Consider the following 18,465-nt stretch of genomic DNA (forward strand, 5'->3'; position numbering starts at 1 on the left):
CTTTTAAAAAAATAAATAAATAAATCCGCACTTGAAAACGGTAGACGTTTCAGTTGGTATCAGAGCAAGGGTCCTGTATAGGGTTGTGCCACCGCCAGCTTCTGCCGCTCAGTCTTCAAGCCTCAAGTCCGTAAGCTTTTATGATCTAAATTTTTTAAATGTTTTTAATACTGTCATCTGCATGTTTACATGATATACGTTTTACGGTACATGTTTATCTGTCGTTATGTTTTGAGATTAGATGCTTAAAATTGTCATGCATGTTGCGACATGAAACGAGAAATTAAATGATTTTCATGCATGCTGGTTTTGTGGTGGAATTGGACATAAATAAAAATTTGGCTATTGGGCATTGGGAAAGGTTGTACATGATTTGTCTATATTGATTTTGGTTAGTAGTACTCATGTTCTACTTTTGGATCATAAGTTAATCTTGAAGATCATGAATACTTTTGGGGTATGTATGGTTTTTAAGAAAATATTGATGGTTCGTGATTACTAGTTGAATTAATTTTTGAGGATTTCATGTAAGGAATAATGATTCGAAGACTACGACGATTTTTGGAAATATAAAAACGTAGAATTTATTTAAGATGCATGTTCTACCTAGTTGGATTTAAGGATTGAATTGCATGAATTGAGAATTTTAAGGACCTAATTGTAATAACCAATAATTGAGGACCTAAGTGCAAAAATAGAATTATAAGGGACTATTTTCGAATTTGCCAAATTTTGGGATTAAATTCCGAGTTTTGAGAATTTTAAGGCCAAAAAAAAAAATTGGGGACCAGGAATGCAATTTTAGAAGATTTGTAGGGTCAAAATGTAATTTTCGAGAACTTTAAGGGTCATATTGCAAATTCCGAAATTTTTGAGGATTTAATTCGAACTTTGAGGAACACTTAGGTTAAATCAGTAATTTTTCAAGGTTATGAGAATTGATTTTGGGTTTAATAAGCTTAAAATTATTGAAATATATATTCCGGAAAACCTATAAAGTGGAATTAGTAACGCCAAGAACTTATGGGTAATTGTGGAATTTTAGAAATTAAGGACAAATTGGATAATTTTTGAGGAAATTAAGAATTTATGTTGCAATTTTAAGAAATATGGAGGATTAGTTTAGCAGTAAGTGAGAATTGATGGTTTAAATTATAGGAATTTTCGGTGATTTAGGCTGGAAGAATATTTAGAACATTTAGATATCTGGCTTATGATGTTATAAGGAATGGTAATCAAGGACGGTGTAGGATGAATCAATACTAGGCTTGAAAATTTAAATGTTAATGGAGTAATCCTGTGGAAAATTTAAGAATTTAGAGTGATAACAATTTAAGATAAAATTGAACAATTGGTCAATTTACAAAATTAGACATTAAGTTAACATATTTTTGAAGACTTAAGGTTTGATGTAGCATAAGTTTTAATCATGATCTTAGAAGTTAAAAAAAAAATTATATCTTCACTACGGTTAAATTTTTCTAGAAAGTTGGGCATGACTGATGGTTAGGGTATTTCGTAGACGCATGTAAGGGTTGAGGTGGACACGTTGTTTTGAGAATTCTTTGGAAGTCATTAAGAAACTTGAGACTAAGCGGATATGTGTGTTGGAGTTATACTATCTATTACTATTTGGGTTGAGTAAATTTGAATTTCAAATTTATGAGACAAGTGATTATACAAAAATTTTGGGTGAAATAAACAAAAAGAGAATTAGTGATGTTCAACATATGTTATCAATGAACGAATATCAAGATTTTTATCGAGTAAAAATCTAAAACCTCGATATGGCAATTCTAAAATTCTATGGGTTATAAGTAAAGTTGATTTACTAGAGTTAGTCCAACATTAACATGGGATAACTTAGTAAGTTTTATACGCTACAATTAATTAAGCATTAAGGATATGTAAGAATGCGACATTCGTTTCCAATGAGGAAAGTTCAAGGGTCTTAGGCCTCAACTATATTGTAATTGGGAAAGAAATAGTTTAAGAATGTAATTGATACTAGAATGGTTTTATTATTAAGGTAGAAGATCGATATTGCCTATCTTGGGTTTTATGGATTAACGTTACTCGAATTTAAGATTTGCGACAATTTAATATTTGGGATGTACATGTAAATAATTAAGTTATGTAAGTTTGGTGCCGTAATATAAAGATTCGATTCAAGGATCTTAGGTTAATATTATTATGGGGTTGAGATAAGGTTTAACTGTTAAGTGTATTACCAAAGATAGAAGTCGATTAGTAAATTTTGGTGCTAAGATATCCTAAGTTGAACTGCATGAATGTCAATACTTGGATTTGAAGCTTTAACATACCTTGAGTTCAATAAATTTAAGAAATGATGATGTTAAGATTTCAATATTGAAATATAATAGGTCAATGAACGTGTTGGGTAGATTATAAGGAAAGTAAGATGCGATAAGTTTGGACTGCCATTTCTGATATTGAGAATTGCGAGAAAAGTCAAAATTCGAGGACATAGTAGAATAAAATTAAGTCACTATAAATCGTCTTAAGTTACGATTCACAAACGAGGATTTGGACAGGCAAAATAATTAGGATTGAGGAGATATAAGGACATCTTAAGATTTATTATTTAATCAGAGTAGCGCCGCGGAAGCGTGGACCATTGGGATAATAGAACTAAATCTAAATTTTTTTGATTATCAAGGATAAGCGAATTTCGGGGACGAAATTCAATTTAAGGGGGGAAAATTGTAACGTCCCGAAAAAAAATTGAAGGTCCACGTGAACCACATTCATGCAAATTATTAAATTTCTTTGATGTTCTATTAAATTCTTTTAAAACATAAAATACATGTTTATTTTATTAGTTTGTGTTTATTTATTTTTGTGCATTTTATGCATAATTCATGCATAATAGGATTTAATTCATGAAATTTTAAAAGTTCAGGCATTAGAGTTTCTAGATGCATTTCACGCTCGAACGAGAATCGGAGACCGGAGAATTTTCAGGAATATTATTTTAATTACGATTTATTTATATAAATTAATATATGGTGTTTTAAGTGAATTTTTCAAATAATGGGATGTTACTGGGTATTTTTACCCGCATGATTTTATTTTTAACGGTACGCAAATTTTATCGAATCGAGGGACTTTTTAATGGTCCGTTTAATATTTTCAAAATCTTTTCAACACGAAATATTTTTCGAGAGTACGTTTGGATTTATTGGGCCCACTTTTATACTTATTGGGCTTAATTATCTTTTTAAATCTTTAATTAAACAATTAGGGCCATTGTCTACTAATTAATAATTTAAATATTCCTTAAACACTCATTAACCTAAACCTAATCCCACCCCAACAGCCGACACCCCCATTCAGATTTCCCCACTCTCGTTTTCATCAAAATCCCAAGGAGTCCACGGCCAAGCTCCATACTTGAAGGAATAATATTCTCCGGCACTCTTTCTTCAATCCTTTTGCGTCTACGTCGTCAAGGCACGCTTTGTATTACCTCTTGCTGCATCATACACGTTTTTATATGCTGGAGAATGCATTCATGGATGATAATTCAGATCTAGCTTAGTTCATGAAGAGTTTTCGGTTCATACTTATGTTCTTGCACTTTCTTGATTGCTACTCACTAATTCCTTGATATTGTTGCAAGGGGGCTGTCATGTGGCATGCTGAGGGGTTCCTTATGCCAAGGGTATGCTGTCATTAGGTTGGGTTTGAGTTGTAGGGGCTGTACGCGAAGGATGGTTAAGGCAGCAAGGAGTTTGTCTCGGTTTTGGGGTAGATCGCGTGCCAAGGACCGATCCAGCAACACAAGGACTGATCTGAGCCATGGATTAGATCCTTGAGGATATGAGACAAGGCCTGAAAGGGGCCGATACTTGCTGGAAAGTGAGATCGATCGAGTGAAGGGGAAGGGTAGACGCGGTAGGTGCTTTTGGTGGGTTCTCGGTTTTTAGTGGTTAGAGACTTGCATGGGGCGGTGGTTTAGTTCTGATAGGTGGCTTGGGGTCTGGTCTAGGTCCTTGTTAGGTTGCCTCATGACTGGTGCGACGGGTTAGCTTGAGGTGTGAGTTTTGGGAGGAAATCAAGCATGAGGTGGGGAATTAGGATAGGACCGATAGTTTGGGCAAATTCTGGAAATTCAGCCGTGTGTTTGGGGGGCCTACTGTTATTGTTTTAGGACCTCTTAAGTGCTTTAAGCTATGACAAAATGTTGAGAAAAAATTGGTAGAGTTTTGAGTCGATTCGGGTTAAAATTGGGGTCCCGATCCAAGTTTTAAAACGAACCGGTTCAGTTCTGATTTTGGCTCGGGTTTACGTCTAGCAATACTTTTAAATATGTTTTGGGACATTTTAAGGAGTTTGGTAAGCTTCGGGTCAATTTTAGAGGTCCATGGATGAAAGGAAAATTTTTGGGTTTCAGGGGCAAATTGGTCATTTTGCACCCGGGGTGAGATTTTTGTCTTGGCAGCACCCTGAGCACAAATTTATGATATTTTAAATGTTTATGCATCATGTTTAAAAGTTTTACGCAATTATGACAAATACGGTGCATGCTTGGTTTAAAAGAAAAATTACGTATATGCATGCTTTTATTAAGTGATGAATATGATGACACGTTTTGAAGGAAGTGATTTAGTTGTGACTAACACGATGACACGATGATATGATTGGAGATATCGTGAGGGAAAAGGCCCCAGAGGGAGCCCGTTTACGGGAGAAGGCCCCAGAGGGAGCCCGACGATCGTATTTCCATTGACATGATAGGCTCGGGCTCAGTTGACGGGTGAGAGTGTCGCTGATGTCCCCCGCCGCCGGGTACCGCGGTTACACGTAGATGGATCCATCGACTGACATGATGACATGATGATACGAAAGTCACAGCTAATGAACGGAATTCAAATTAAGATTTTAACATTTATATGCTGATACGATGATACATGCTATTACCATGTTTTGACAGGTCACAGTTACGCATACGATATGATAACATGATGAGACATGTTTTGACACGTTACCATTTTACACGACACGTTTATGTTCATGTTTTTAAGCTCATGAAATGTATGTTGATTATGCTATTTTTCACTGCTGTGTGCTACGTATATGTACTTGTTATTACTGATACAGGTGTGTTGAGTCTTTAGACTCACTAGGCGTGTGTGATGCAGGTGAGCATTTTGATCAGGGGACCGAATGTGCCGAAGACTGAGTAGGCAGGCGGAATGTGCGGTGACACGACGTGAGGACCATTATTTTTCCACATATAGATTCACGTGTTTTGAGAGGAGTTGCACATTTTTATATGTTGATGATATTACGATTTTTATAAGTTTACGTTTTCGTTGATTTTAGATGACGTTAATTATTTTTAAACTGCGTCATTCTTGTTGGAAAATAAATACGATTATTTTAAATGTTATTTTGTAATTGCGAGCTTTTAAAAAAATAAATAAATAAATCCGCACTTGAAAACGGTAGACGTTTCAGTTGGTATCAGAGCAAGGGTCCTGTATAGGGTTGTGCCACCGCCAGCTTCTGCCGCTCAGTCTTCAAGCCTCAAGTCCGTAAGCTTTTATGATCTAAATTTTTTAAATGTTTTTAATACTGTCATCTGCATGTTTACATGATATACGTTTTACGGTACATGTTTATCTGTCGTTATGTTTTGAGATTAGATGCTTAAAATTGTCATGCATGTTGCGACATGAAACGAGAAATTAAATGATTTTCATGCATGCTGGTTTTGTGGTGGAATTGGACATAAATAAAAATTTTGCTATTGGGCATTGGGAAAGGTTGTACATGATTTGTCTATATTGATTTTGGTTAGTAGTACTCATGTTCTACTTTTGGATCATAAGTTAATCTTGAAGATCATGAATACTTTTGGGGTATGTATGGTTTTTAAGAAAATATTGATGGTTCGTGATTACTAGTTGAATTAATTTTTGAGGATTTCATGTAAGGAATAATGATTCGAAGACTACGACGATTTTTGGAAATATAAAAACGTAGAATTTATTTAAGATGCATGTTCTACCTAGTTGGATTTAAGGATTGAATTGCATGAATTGAGAATTTTAAGGACCTAATTGTAATAACCAATAATTGAGGACCTAAGTGCAAAAATAGAATTATAAGGGACTATTTTCGAATTTGCCAAATTTTGGGATTAAATTCCGAGTTTTGAGAATTTTAAGGCCAAAAAAAACCAGGAATGCAATTTTAGAAGATTTGTAGGGTCAAAATGTAATTTTCGAGAACTTTAAGGGTCATATTGCAAATTCCGAAATTTTTGAGGATTTAATTCGAACTTTGAGGAACACTTAGGTTAAATCAGTAATTTTTCAAGGTTATGAGAATTGATTTTGGGTTTAATAAGCTTAAAATTATTGAAATATATATTCCGGAAAACCTATAAAGTGGAATTAGTAACGCCAAGAACTTATGGGTAATTGTGGAATTTTAGAAATTAAGGACAAATTGGATAATTTTTGAGGAAATTAAGAATTTATGTTGCAATTTTAAGAAATATGGAGGATTAGTTTAGCAGTAAGTGAGAATTGATGGTTTAAATTATAGGAATTTTCGGTGATTTAGGCTGGAAGAATATTTAGAACATTTAGATATCTGGCTTATGATGTTATAAGGAATGGTAATCAAGGACGGTGTAGGATGAATCAATACTAGGCTTGAAAATTTAAATGTTAATGGAGTAATCCTGTGGAAAATTTAAGAATTTAGAGTGATAACAATTTAAGATAAAATTGAACAATTGGTCAATTTACAAAATTAGACATTAAGTTAACATATTTTTGAAGACTTAAGGTTTGATGTAGCATAAGTTTTAATCATGATCTTAGAAGTTAAAAAAAAAATTATATCTTCACTACGGTTAAATTTTTCTAGAAAGTTGGGCATGACTGATGGTTAGGGTATTTCGTAGACGCATGTAAGGGTTGAGGTGGACACGTTGTTTTGAGAATTCTTTGGAAGTCATTAAGAAACTTGAGACTAAGCGGATATGTGTGTTGGAGTTATACTATCTATTACTATTTGGGTTGAGTAAATTTGAATTTCAAATTTATGAGACAAGTGATTATACAAAAATTTTGGGTGAAATAAACAAAAAGAGAATTAGTGATGTTCAACATATGTTATCAATGAACGAATATCAAGATTTTTATCGAGTAAAAATCTAAAACCTCGATATGGCAATTCTAAAATTCTATGGGTTATAAGTAAAGTTGATTTACTAGAGTTAGTCCAACATTAACATGGGATAACTTAGTAAGTTTTATACGCTACAATTAATTAAGCATTAAGGATATGTAAGAATGCGACATTCGTTCCAATGAGGAAAGTTCAAGGGTCTTAGGCCTCAACTATATTGTAATTGGGAAAGAAATAGTTTAAGAATGTAATTGATACTAGAATGGTTTTATTATTAAGGTAGAAGATCGATATTGCCTATCTTGGGTTTTATGGATTAACGTTACTCGAATTTAAGATTTGCGACAATTTAATATTTGGGATGTACATGTAAATAATTAAGTTATGTAAGTTTGGTGCCGTAATATAAAGATTCGATTCAAGGATCTTAGGTTAATATTATTATGGGGTTGAGATAAGGTTTAACTATTAAGTGTATTACCAAAGATAGAAGTCGATTAGTAAATTTTGGTGCTAAGATATCCTAAGTTGAACTGCATGAATGTCAATACTTGGATTTGAAGCTTTAACATACCTTGAGTTCAATAAATTTAAGAAATGATGATGTTAAGATTTCAATATTGAAATATAATAGGTCAATGAACGTGTTGGGTAGATTATAAGGAAAGTAAGATGCGATAAGTTTGGACTGCCATTTCTGATATTGAGAATTGCGAGAAAAGTCAAAATTCGAGGACATAGTAGAATAAAATTAAGTCACTATAAATCGTCTTAAGTTACGATTCACAAACGAGGATTTGGACAGGCAAAATAATTAGGATTGAGGAGATATAAGGACATCTTAAGATTTATTATTTAATCAGACTAGCGCCGCGGAAGCGTGGACCATTGGGATAATAGAACTAAATCTAAATTTTTTTGATTATCAAGGATAAGCGAATTTCGGGGACGAAATTCAATTTAAGGGGGGAAAAATTGTAACGTCCCGAAAAAAAATTGAAGGTCCACGTGAACCACATTCATGCAAATTATTAAATTTCTTTGATGTTCTATTAAATTCTTTTAAAGCATAAAATACATGTTTATTTTATTAGTTTGTGTTTATTTATTTTTGTGCATTTTATGCATAATTCATGCATAATAGGATTTAATTCATGAAATTTTAAAAGTTCAGGCATTAGAGTTTCTAGATGCATTTCACGCTCGAACGAGAATCGGAGACCGGAGAATTTTCAGGAATATTATTTTAATTACGATTTATTTATATAAATTAATATATGGTGTTTTAAGTGAAATTTTCAAATAATGGGATGTTACTGGGTATTTTTATCCGCATGATTTTATTTTTAACGGTACGCAAATTTTATCGAATCGAGGGACTTTTTAATGGTCCGTTTAATATTTTCAAAATCTTTTCAACACGAAATATTTTTCGAGAGTACGTTTGGATTTATTGGGCCCACTTTTATACTTATTGGGCTTAATTATCTTTTTAAATCTTTAATTAAACAATTAGGGCCATTATCTACTAATTAATAATTTAAATATTCCTTAAACACTCATTAACCTAAACCTAATCCCACCCCAACAGCCGACACCCCCATTCAGATTTTCCCACTCTCGTTTTCATCAAAATCCCAAGGAGGCCACGGCCAAGCTCCATACTTGAAGGAATAATATTCTCCGGCACTCTTTCTTCAATCCTTTTGCGTCTACGTCGTCAAGGCACGCTTTGTATTACCTCTTGCTGCATCATACACGTTTTTATATGCTGGAGAACGCATTCATGGATGATAATTCAGATCTAGCTTAGTTCATGAAGAATTTTCGGTTCATACTTATGTTCTTGCACTTTCTTGATTGCTACTCACTAATTCCTTGATATTGTTGCAAGGGGGCTGTCATGTGTCATGCTGAGGGGTTCCTTATGCCAAGGGTATGCTGTCATTAGGTTGGGTTTGAGTTGTAGGGGCTGTACGCTAAGGATGGTTAAGGCAGCAAGGAGTTTGTCTCGGTTTTGGGGTAGATCGCGTGCCAAGGACCGATCCAGCAACACAAGGACTGATCTGAGCCATGGATTAGATCCTTGAGGATATGAGACAAGGCCTGAAAGGGGCCGATACTTGCTGGAAAGTGAGATCGATCGAGTGAAGGGGAAGGGTAGACGCGGTAGGTGCTTTTGGTGGGTTCTCGGTTTTTAGTGGTTAGAGACTTGCATGGGGCGGTGGTTTAGTTCTGATAGGTGGCTTGGGGTCTGGTCTAGGTCCTTGTTAGGTTGCCTCATGACTGGTGCGACGGGTTAGCTTGAGGTGTGAGTTTTGGGAGGAAATCAAGCATGAGGTGGGGAATTAGGATAGGACCGATAGTTTGGGCAAATTCTGGAAATTCAGCCGTCTGTTTGGGGGGCCTACTGTTATTGTTTTAGGACCTCTTAAGTGCTTTAAGTTAAGACAAAATGTTAAGAAAAAATTATTAGAGTTTTGAGTCGATTCGGGTTAAAATTGGGATCCCGATCCAAGTTTTAAAACGAACCGGTTAAGTTCTGATTTTGGCTCGGATTTACGTCTAGCAATACTTTTAAATATGTTTTGGGACATTTTAAGGAGTTTGGTAAGCTTCGGGTCAATTTTAGAAGTCTATGGATGAAAGGAAAATTTTTGTGTTTCTAGGGGCAAATTGGTCATTTTGCACCCGGGGTGAGATTTTTGTCCTGGCAGCACCCTGAGCACAAATTTATGATATTTTAAATGTTTATGCATCATGTTTAAAAGTTTTACGCAATTATGACAAATACGGTGCATGCTTGGTTTAAAAGAAAAATTACGTATATGCATGCTTTTATTAAGTGATGAATATGATGACACGTTTTGAAGGAAGTGATTTAGTTGTGACTAACACGATGACATGATGATATGATTGGAGATATCGTGAGGGAAAAGGCCCCAGAGAGAGCCCGTTTACGGGAGAAGGCCCCAGAGGGAGCCCGACGATCGTATTTCCATTGACATGATATGATGACATGATAGGCTCGGGCTCAGTTGACGGGTGAGAGTGTCGCTGATGTCTCCCGCCGCCGGGTACCGCGGTTACACGTAGATGGATCCATCGACTGACATGATGACATAATGATACGAAAGTCACAGCTAATGAACGGAATTCAAATTAAGATTTTAACATTTATATGCTGATACGATGATACATGCTATTACCATGTTTTGACAGGTCACAGTTACGCATACGATATGATAACATGATGAGACATGTTTTGACACGTTACTATTTTACACGACACGTTTATGTTCATGTTTTTAAGCTCATGAAATGTATGTTGATTATGCTATTTTTCACTGCTGTGTGCTACGTATATGTACTTGTTATTACTGATACAGGTGTGTTGAGTCTTTAGACTCACTAGGCGTGTGTGATGCAGGTGAGCATTTTGATCAGGGGACCGAAGGTGCCGAAGACTGAGTAGGCAGGCGGAATGTGCGCTGACACGACGTGAGGACCATTATTTTTCCACATATAGATTCACGTGTTTTGAGAGGAGTTGCACATTTTTATATGTTGATAATATTACGATTTTTATACGTTTACGTTTTCGTTTATTTTAGATGACGTTAGTTATTTTTAAACTGTGTCATTCTTGTTGGAAAATAAATACGATTATTTTAAATGTTATTTTGTAATTGCGAGCTTTTAAAAAAATAAATAAATAAATCCGCACTTTAAAACGGTAGACGTTTCAAAATCAGTTTTCTGTTGTAAGGAATTTGAAAAACAAAGAGTTTCAATTTGACAGTGTATAAGTCCAACTGAAGTGGATTATTACAATCTGTTGTGTACATCAAAGGATTTTAGTGAAAACATATACTTGAGATAGAAGGAGTGACATAGAAGCATTTGAAGACTCCGAACATCCATAAAATCTATGTGTTCTAGTTGGTTACTTATTATGTTTTCACCTTAATATTCTACACTAGGTATTCAATCTATATTTAAGTCTATTTCCGCACTATTATTAGTTGACTGATTTATATCGACAAACAAGATTTCAGGATCAGTATGTCTAAAGACCGATTCATTCGTCAAAAAAGAACAAAAAACAGAGTTTTTATTCAACCCCTCTTTCTAAATACTCTCAACTGTATTAACCGATCCTATCAAGTGGTAACAGAGCACTTACGTTGTATTGAACAATGTTTGGGTGCGAAAGATGACTTAGCAAAGCTATTTCCTAGTTTACTTTTTTTAGGCTCTCCCTTGAAGATTGATCATCCGAGACAACTTTAACTTCTCTAATGTCGCACATTTGCCCGTTCTCACTATTAAAACCAAGATAAACATGACCAAAAGTGCTTCTTCCAAGAAGCTTTCCTTTTCTCCAATTTGAAGAAATTCCACCAGGTCTTTCAGGTGTTCCGGGACTTCTTGGGGTCGATAATGAGCAAAGGCTAACTAAAGAACCAGGTGGAAGGGGAAACTTATGAAATTCATTCCTTCCATCTTCCAGTTTCCCATTTGAATAGTCCAAATTAATCTCGTTAATTCGAGCATGGATAGACAAAGTGGTGGTTGTAATGCACCTCAATCCTCGACCAGGGCTTCGAGAAAGTGGGCTTAATACTTTGTTATCAATGTGTCCTCTGAAATCATTTTGATCCGTAAAATGACCCAAATCTTTGGATGATCCTCACGAAGTAACGCTTGAAACAGAGCCAGTCCGAAATCAACACCATCAAAATGGCCTAGCTGCCCTGTTGGTGGTTCTAGAGGCAGCGAAGTGGTGCAATCTATCCTTTTTGTCTCAACACCATGAAGAAGATACAATTTCATCTAATGTTGCATATTCAGTTCAGCATTTTCGATATGTACATTTTTCAATGATATAAATCTATTTACTCCTGTATTTTAATTCACAATAAATTCTCTTGATAGAAAACACAAAAGATTGTATTGGTCTTATGGTCGTCTTTCCCCCGAATTAGTAAAAACAATATGAACCAAGATACCCAAAAAAAGAGTATCCTTAGAGTTTCTAAATAAGAAAAAAAAATATTTTCATTGGTAAGATAAAAATGAAAGAATACTATCTGATATTTTGTCAAATATGTTAATTCTTTAAGTTAATCTCAACGGAATGCACATACTTCTTTATCACGCTTATTGCGTGGGAATCTTGATTAAAAACTATCAATTATAAACAATGATCAAGTTAAAAAATTATTGCTCTGAATTGTTTTTAAATAAATACAAAAACGTATTCTACAATTTTTGGTTTTAGTAGGGAGATAATCCCCTTTAAGAAAATTAGTACAAAATAAAACTAAATACCACGATTGAATTTTCATTTTCTTTTCAAAAAATATATTGGCATGTCATTTTTAAAGGTTTTTATACTCTAATTAAATATATGTAAAGGTCGATCAATATGTCAATACAACACTTTGGATTTTCATAAAGAAAGACTTGTTTTCATTAATAAAATAAAAATGAAAGAACACTATCTGATATTGTCCTTCATCTTAAAGTGATCGATCGAGCTGTAATGATATATAGTAGACATTAATTTTGATTCAACGTGATTCTTCCCAAATATTGATCGGCAATGGCTAGTATAAAGAACTAAAGATATTAATTCTTTAAGTTATCGTCAATGGAATGAATACACAGGCTTATTGCTTCAAATTCGTGGGAATCTTGATTAAAAACTATCAATTATAAACAATGATTGAGTTAAAAAATTATTGCTCTGAATTTTTTTTAAATAAATGTAAGGAACGTTGTTCGACAGATGTGAATAAATATATTAACAGTAGTGTAAAATTATAAATTTGTGTTTTATCATAATTAAGTGTTGTGTTGAAGAGTAGTGATCGCGTATTGCCTTGAATGTTGGGTACATCTGCAGACAACATCCGTAACGAAGTTGGCTGAAAATCATTTTTCGTTGCTCCTCTTTCGGCATCACACTTTTGCTTTCTTAGTTGATATTTTATTATTGTTGGCTGTTTTAGAAAGCATTTATTTCTCAACTTGTTGAAAAAATTAAATCTTGTGAAAATCACTAGTGATTGGTTTTTGTAAACGAATTGTTTTTCTAGTGATTAATTTTTGACATGAGACACCGCACAAGTATTTATACTTGTGTATATTTAATCTCGTCCATCTATTTATTTAAATTGAATTTGTGTTATTAAATATAATATTCCGTTTTATGTTGTCTTAAATGTTGTAACATTTGACACAACACTTAATTCTGATAAAACACAAATTTACAATTTTACACTACTGTTAATATATTTATTCACATCTGTCGAACAACGTTCCTTACAAGTGGTATCAGAGCCTACTCTTGATATACTAAGTGTTGATTCTGGTTTTTGTTTTGTTTGACAGAAATATCAAATGGATCCATCACTCGCAAACGGCCACCAGTCTTAGATGGAACCAACTACAGTCTATGGAAGGTCAAAATCCGGTTTCATATAAAATCCATAGATGAGAGAGCATGGAAAAGAGTTCTAAGCGGTTGGACTCCACCAAGGAGAATAGACGAAGATGGTGATAGTCTGATAAAACCTGAAAGTGACTGGACTACTGATGAAGTGCATATTTCAAATTACAACTCAAAGGCACTGAATGTCATTTTTTCTTCAGTTGATATGAACATGTTCGGGCTTATTACTAATTGTGTCTGGGCCAAGGATACATGGGACATTCTCCAAAGACACTGTGAAGGTTCTGAGAGTGTGCGACGAACAAGACTGAGGATGGTTACTTCCAAGTTCGAGATGATGAGGATGGAAAAATCTGAGAACATACTGAAATATGATCGTCGCCTAAGGAAAATTGCTAATGAGGCGTTCAGTCTTGGAGACCCTATCTCCAATGAACGATTAGTTAGTAAGGTTCTCCGTTCTTTGCTCGAAAGATTCAACATAAAAATTTGTGCGATAGATGAGGCTAAGGACACAACGCAAATGGCTTTGGAAGACCTTATCAGTTCACTTCGGACTTTTGAGATGAACATAGACATGCAAAAGAAGGATAAAGGGAAAATAATTGCATTCCAAGCTTCAAATGATTCTTTCAATGACCTTCTTCAAATATCCCAAGAAGTTAATGAATCAGACCTTTGTGAGGATTCTATCTCCTTTATCACAAAGAAATTTGGGGATTACTTGAAAAGAATCAGAGATAAGAAGAAGGATGCACAACCATCGAAATTTCTAAGTCCTCCTGCTACTCAAAGACCACAAAGGTTTCCTGCCAAGCGACAATCTCAACCAAGGAATGAAGGCAGAGAACAATTTAACTCAAAGAATTATGATTCAGTGCAGTGTAGAGAATGCAAGGGGTTCGGACACTATGCAAATGAATGTGCCAACAGATTGCGAAAGAACAAAGGCTACAATGCACCTCTAAGCGATGAAGAATCTGATGAGGAGGAGAAATCCAATGATGAAGATAATCACACCTCCTTGACTGCATTATTGACAGAAAATTGCAGGCTGCATGTGAATCCTTTAGGTGTTTCCCTAGGTGTTGCCACACCTAGCCGCAACATCTGCAAAAATTCAGTGTGTTTAAAATCCACAACTTCTAGAAATTCGAGTGTAGATGATTAATCGGAAGCTGATGATGAAGAGATGACTCTTGAGAGTGTTCAAAAGCTTTATGAAGAGCTGTTTGAGGATTGGACCAAAAGAAACAAGCTTAACTCGACTCTTGTAAAGGAAAACATTGATCTAAAAGCCGTGGTTACCAAACTTGAAGTAATTCTAAGCAAAAAGAACTTAGAACTGGGTAAGACCAAAGAAGAACTTCAAAAGGCAAATGAAACCTTATCCAAGTTTAATTCGAGCACATCCAAGCTTGAATCCATACTTTCGATGGGAAGAGATGAAAAGAAGGGTTTAGGGTTCAAAGACAGTGTATTTGAAATTGGTGAATCTGGAAAATCTACCGTTTTATGAAAGGAAAAACTGAAACATTCACACCGTCATTACCTACACCTTCAACCAAAAGCTCTCCACCGAGAAGACAATCAACTGCACCTGTTCCTAAGAAAAGAAAACGCAGGTATGTATGCCATTACTGCTTTAAGCCTGAACATATCAGGCCATATTGTTTTAAACTCAGGGATGACCGCATAAACCAAAAGTCAAGCCGGATGTTGCCTCAAATGTTGCACAACACTTTCCGCAACACCTCCAAGAATCGACCTACAGTAAGACAAATTTGGGTACCAAAGGTAAAAATTCACTGTAATGTTGTTTATACTTCATTAAAAACTAACACTGCAGGTTACTGGTACTTTGATGGTGGAAGCTCACGCCATATGACAGGGTCAAGAGAATATCTCATCGATTATGTTAAACAAAAATGTGGCAGAGTAACCTATGGGGGGGAGCTAAAAGAAAGATTGTTGGAAAGGTAACTTTGAATGTTGAAGGATTACCAAAGCTCCACAATTTTCTCCATGTTGAAGGATTAAACTCAAATTTGATCAGCATAAGTCAATTATGCGATGATAATTTGCAAGTCAAGTTTAATAAACATGCGTGTGAAGTTTTTGATGAATCTAACATATGTATCATGACAGGTACAAGGTCTTCGGACAATTGCTACCAAATTGGTGAAGAACTTTCATGCAAACATGCACAAGTTACTGAATTTGAACTTTGGCATCAGAAACTCGGCCATGTGAATTTCAAAACCTTGAAGAATCTGAGTAAATATGAGGCAGTGCGAGGTATGCCCAATCTTTCATCTGGAATACCCTATGTGTGCGATGAGTGTCAAAAAGGAAAACAAACTCGCGTGTCACACCCGGTGTTGGCAACATCTGGGACAACACGCTGTCTGGAGTTACTTCACATGGATCTTATGGGTCCTATGGAAGTCGAAAGTTTTGGAGGTAAGAAATATTCTTTTGTATGTGTTGATGATTTCTCACGGTATTCATGGGTTAGTTTTATTAGGGAGAAATCAGACACCTTCAGTGTGTTTAAACAATTGGTCACAAGAATCACAAACTTTCATGGTTTGAAGGTGAGAAGAATCAGTACTGACCATGGTAAGGAATTTGAGAATTCTTCATTCTCATCATTTTTTGCCAGGAAAGGTATTTCACACGAGTTTTCGGCACCAAAAACCCCACAAAAAAATGGAATTGTCGAACGCAAGAACAGAACACTGCAAGAAATGGAAAGGGTGATGCTAACATCGAAGAACATCTCAAAGCGTTTTTGGGCAGAGGCCTTAAATACGGCTTGTCATATTTCAAATAGAGTGTATTTTAGAAGCGGCTCAACCATGACATCCTATGAAATAATCATGGGAAAGAAGCCTAATCTCAAATATTTTCATATTTTTGGATGTGTTTATTACACTTTGAATGACAGGGATCAACTTGCCAAATTCGACTCAAAGAGTAATAAGTGTTTGTTTTTGGGATATGCCACTAATAGTCGAGCTTATCTCATGTTTAATTTAAGAACTAGGACTATTATGGAATCCATTAATGTTGTTTTTTATGATTGTGCAGATCTCAAGAAGAAAACTGCTGAGGATGACGTTGAAGACCTTTTGGAAAACCCAATTGAACTGGAAAATGCAGGTGTTGCCCCAGATGTTGCAACACCTAGCACAACGCGTGACACTGAAGTCACCGAATTTGAGGACGAAGCAAATAGTGATGATGACACAGCAGATGATGGACAGAATATGCCAACTAAGATCCAAATAATCATCCATCATCTCAGATAATTGGAAGTGTGCAAGGTGAAGTCTAAAATCGAAAGAAAGAGAAAGTCGATTACCGAAAGATGGCTGGACTTATATGCATGAGCTCTACTTACTCACAGGTCAGATTTTCATATTTTGTATCTCAATTTGAACCTAAAAATGTTAATGAAGCTTTAAAAGATGAGTTTTGGATCAATGCAATGCATGATGAGCTTGAGGAATTCGTTCGAAATGATGTTTTGTATCTAGTTCCACCTCCCGACCACGTCAATATAATTGGAACAAAGTGGATTTTTAAAAATAAAACTGATGAGTCAGGGAACATCATTCGAAACAAGACAAGGTTGGTTGCTCAAGGGTACACACAGGTTGAGGGGGTTGATTTTGATGAGACCTTTGCTCCTGTTGCCCGCATTGAGTCAGTCCGACTATTGCTAGCTATTGCTTGCTACATGAAAATCAAATTATTTCAAATGGATGTTAAAAATGCATTCTTGATTGGTACCTTGTGTGAGGAAGCATATGTCAGACAGCCTAAAGGATTTGAAAATCCACATAACTTGAATCACGTGTACAAGTTGAAAAAGGCTCTCTATGGTTTGAAGCAAGCACCACGTGCATGGTATGACAGACTAACAGAATATCTTCTTGAATTGGCTTCAAACGAGGTGAGGTAGACAATACCTTTTTTATTCAGAAATCCAAAGGTGAAATCCTTATTTGTCAAGTCTATGTTGATGATATTCTTTGGTTCCTCATCTTAAAAGCATGCTGATAATTTTGTTGAGTGCATGTCATTCACATTCGAAATGAGCATGGTTGGTGAGCTAAGTTTTTTTCTTTGTTTGCAAATCAAACAAATGCATGATGACATCTTTTTATGTCAAAGTAAGTATGCAAAAAACATGATAAAGAAATTTGCTAATGAGAACACCAAGCACATGAAGACACCTATGGGCTCAAATGAAAAATTATCCAAAGATGATGCTGCCGAAAATGTTGACAACACCTTATACCGCAGCATCATAGGAAGTCTCCAGTACTTGATTGCTAGCCATCCTGATTTAATGTTTAGTGTTTGCTTGTGTGCTAGATACTAATCTAATCCTAAGATTTCTCATTTAAAAGCCGTAAAACGTATCCTACGATACATAGCCGGAACCATTGACTTAGGATTATGGTATACTCATGACACCAACTCGAATTTAGTAGGGTTATCAGATGCTGATTGGGCAGGGGATTTGGATGATAGAAAAAGTACATCTTGAGGCTGCTTTTACCTTGGAAATAACTTGATATCATGGCATAGTAGAAAAAAAAACTGTGTTTCACTTTCAACTGCTGAATCTGAATATGTGGCACCAGGAAGTGATTGCACTCAACTCTTGTGGATGAATCAAATGATATAAGGTTATGGACTTAAGAGTGAACCATTGGTTGTGTACTGTGACAATTCTAGTGCAATAAACATTTCAAAAAATTCAGTACAACACTCTTGTACTAAACACATTGACATTCTGTTGGAAACTAGATTCTGGAGTT

Source organism: Primulina tabacum, chromosome 8, assembly GCF_025594145.1.
Source record: "Primulina tabacum isolate GXHZ01 chromosome 8, ASM2559414v2, whole genome shotgun sequence".
Taxonomy (NCBI): Eukaryota; Viridiplantae; Streptophyta; class Magnoliopsida; order Lamiales; family Gesneriaceae; genus Primulina; species Primulina tabacum.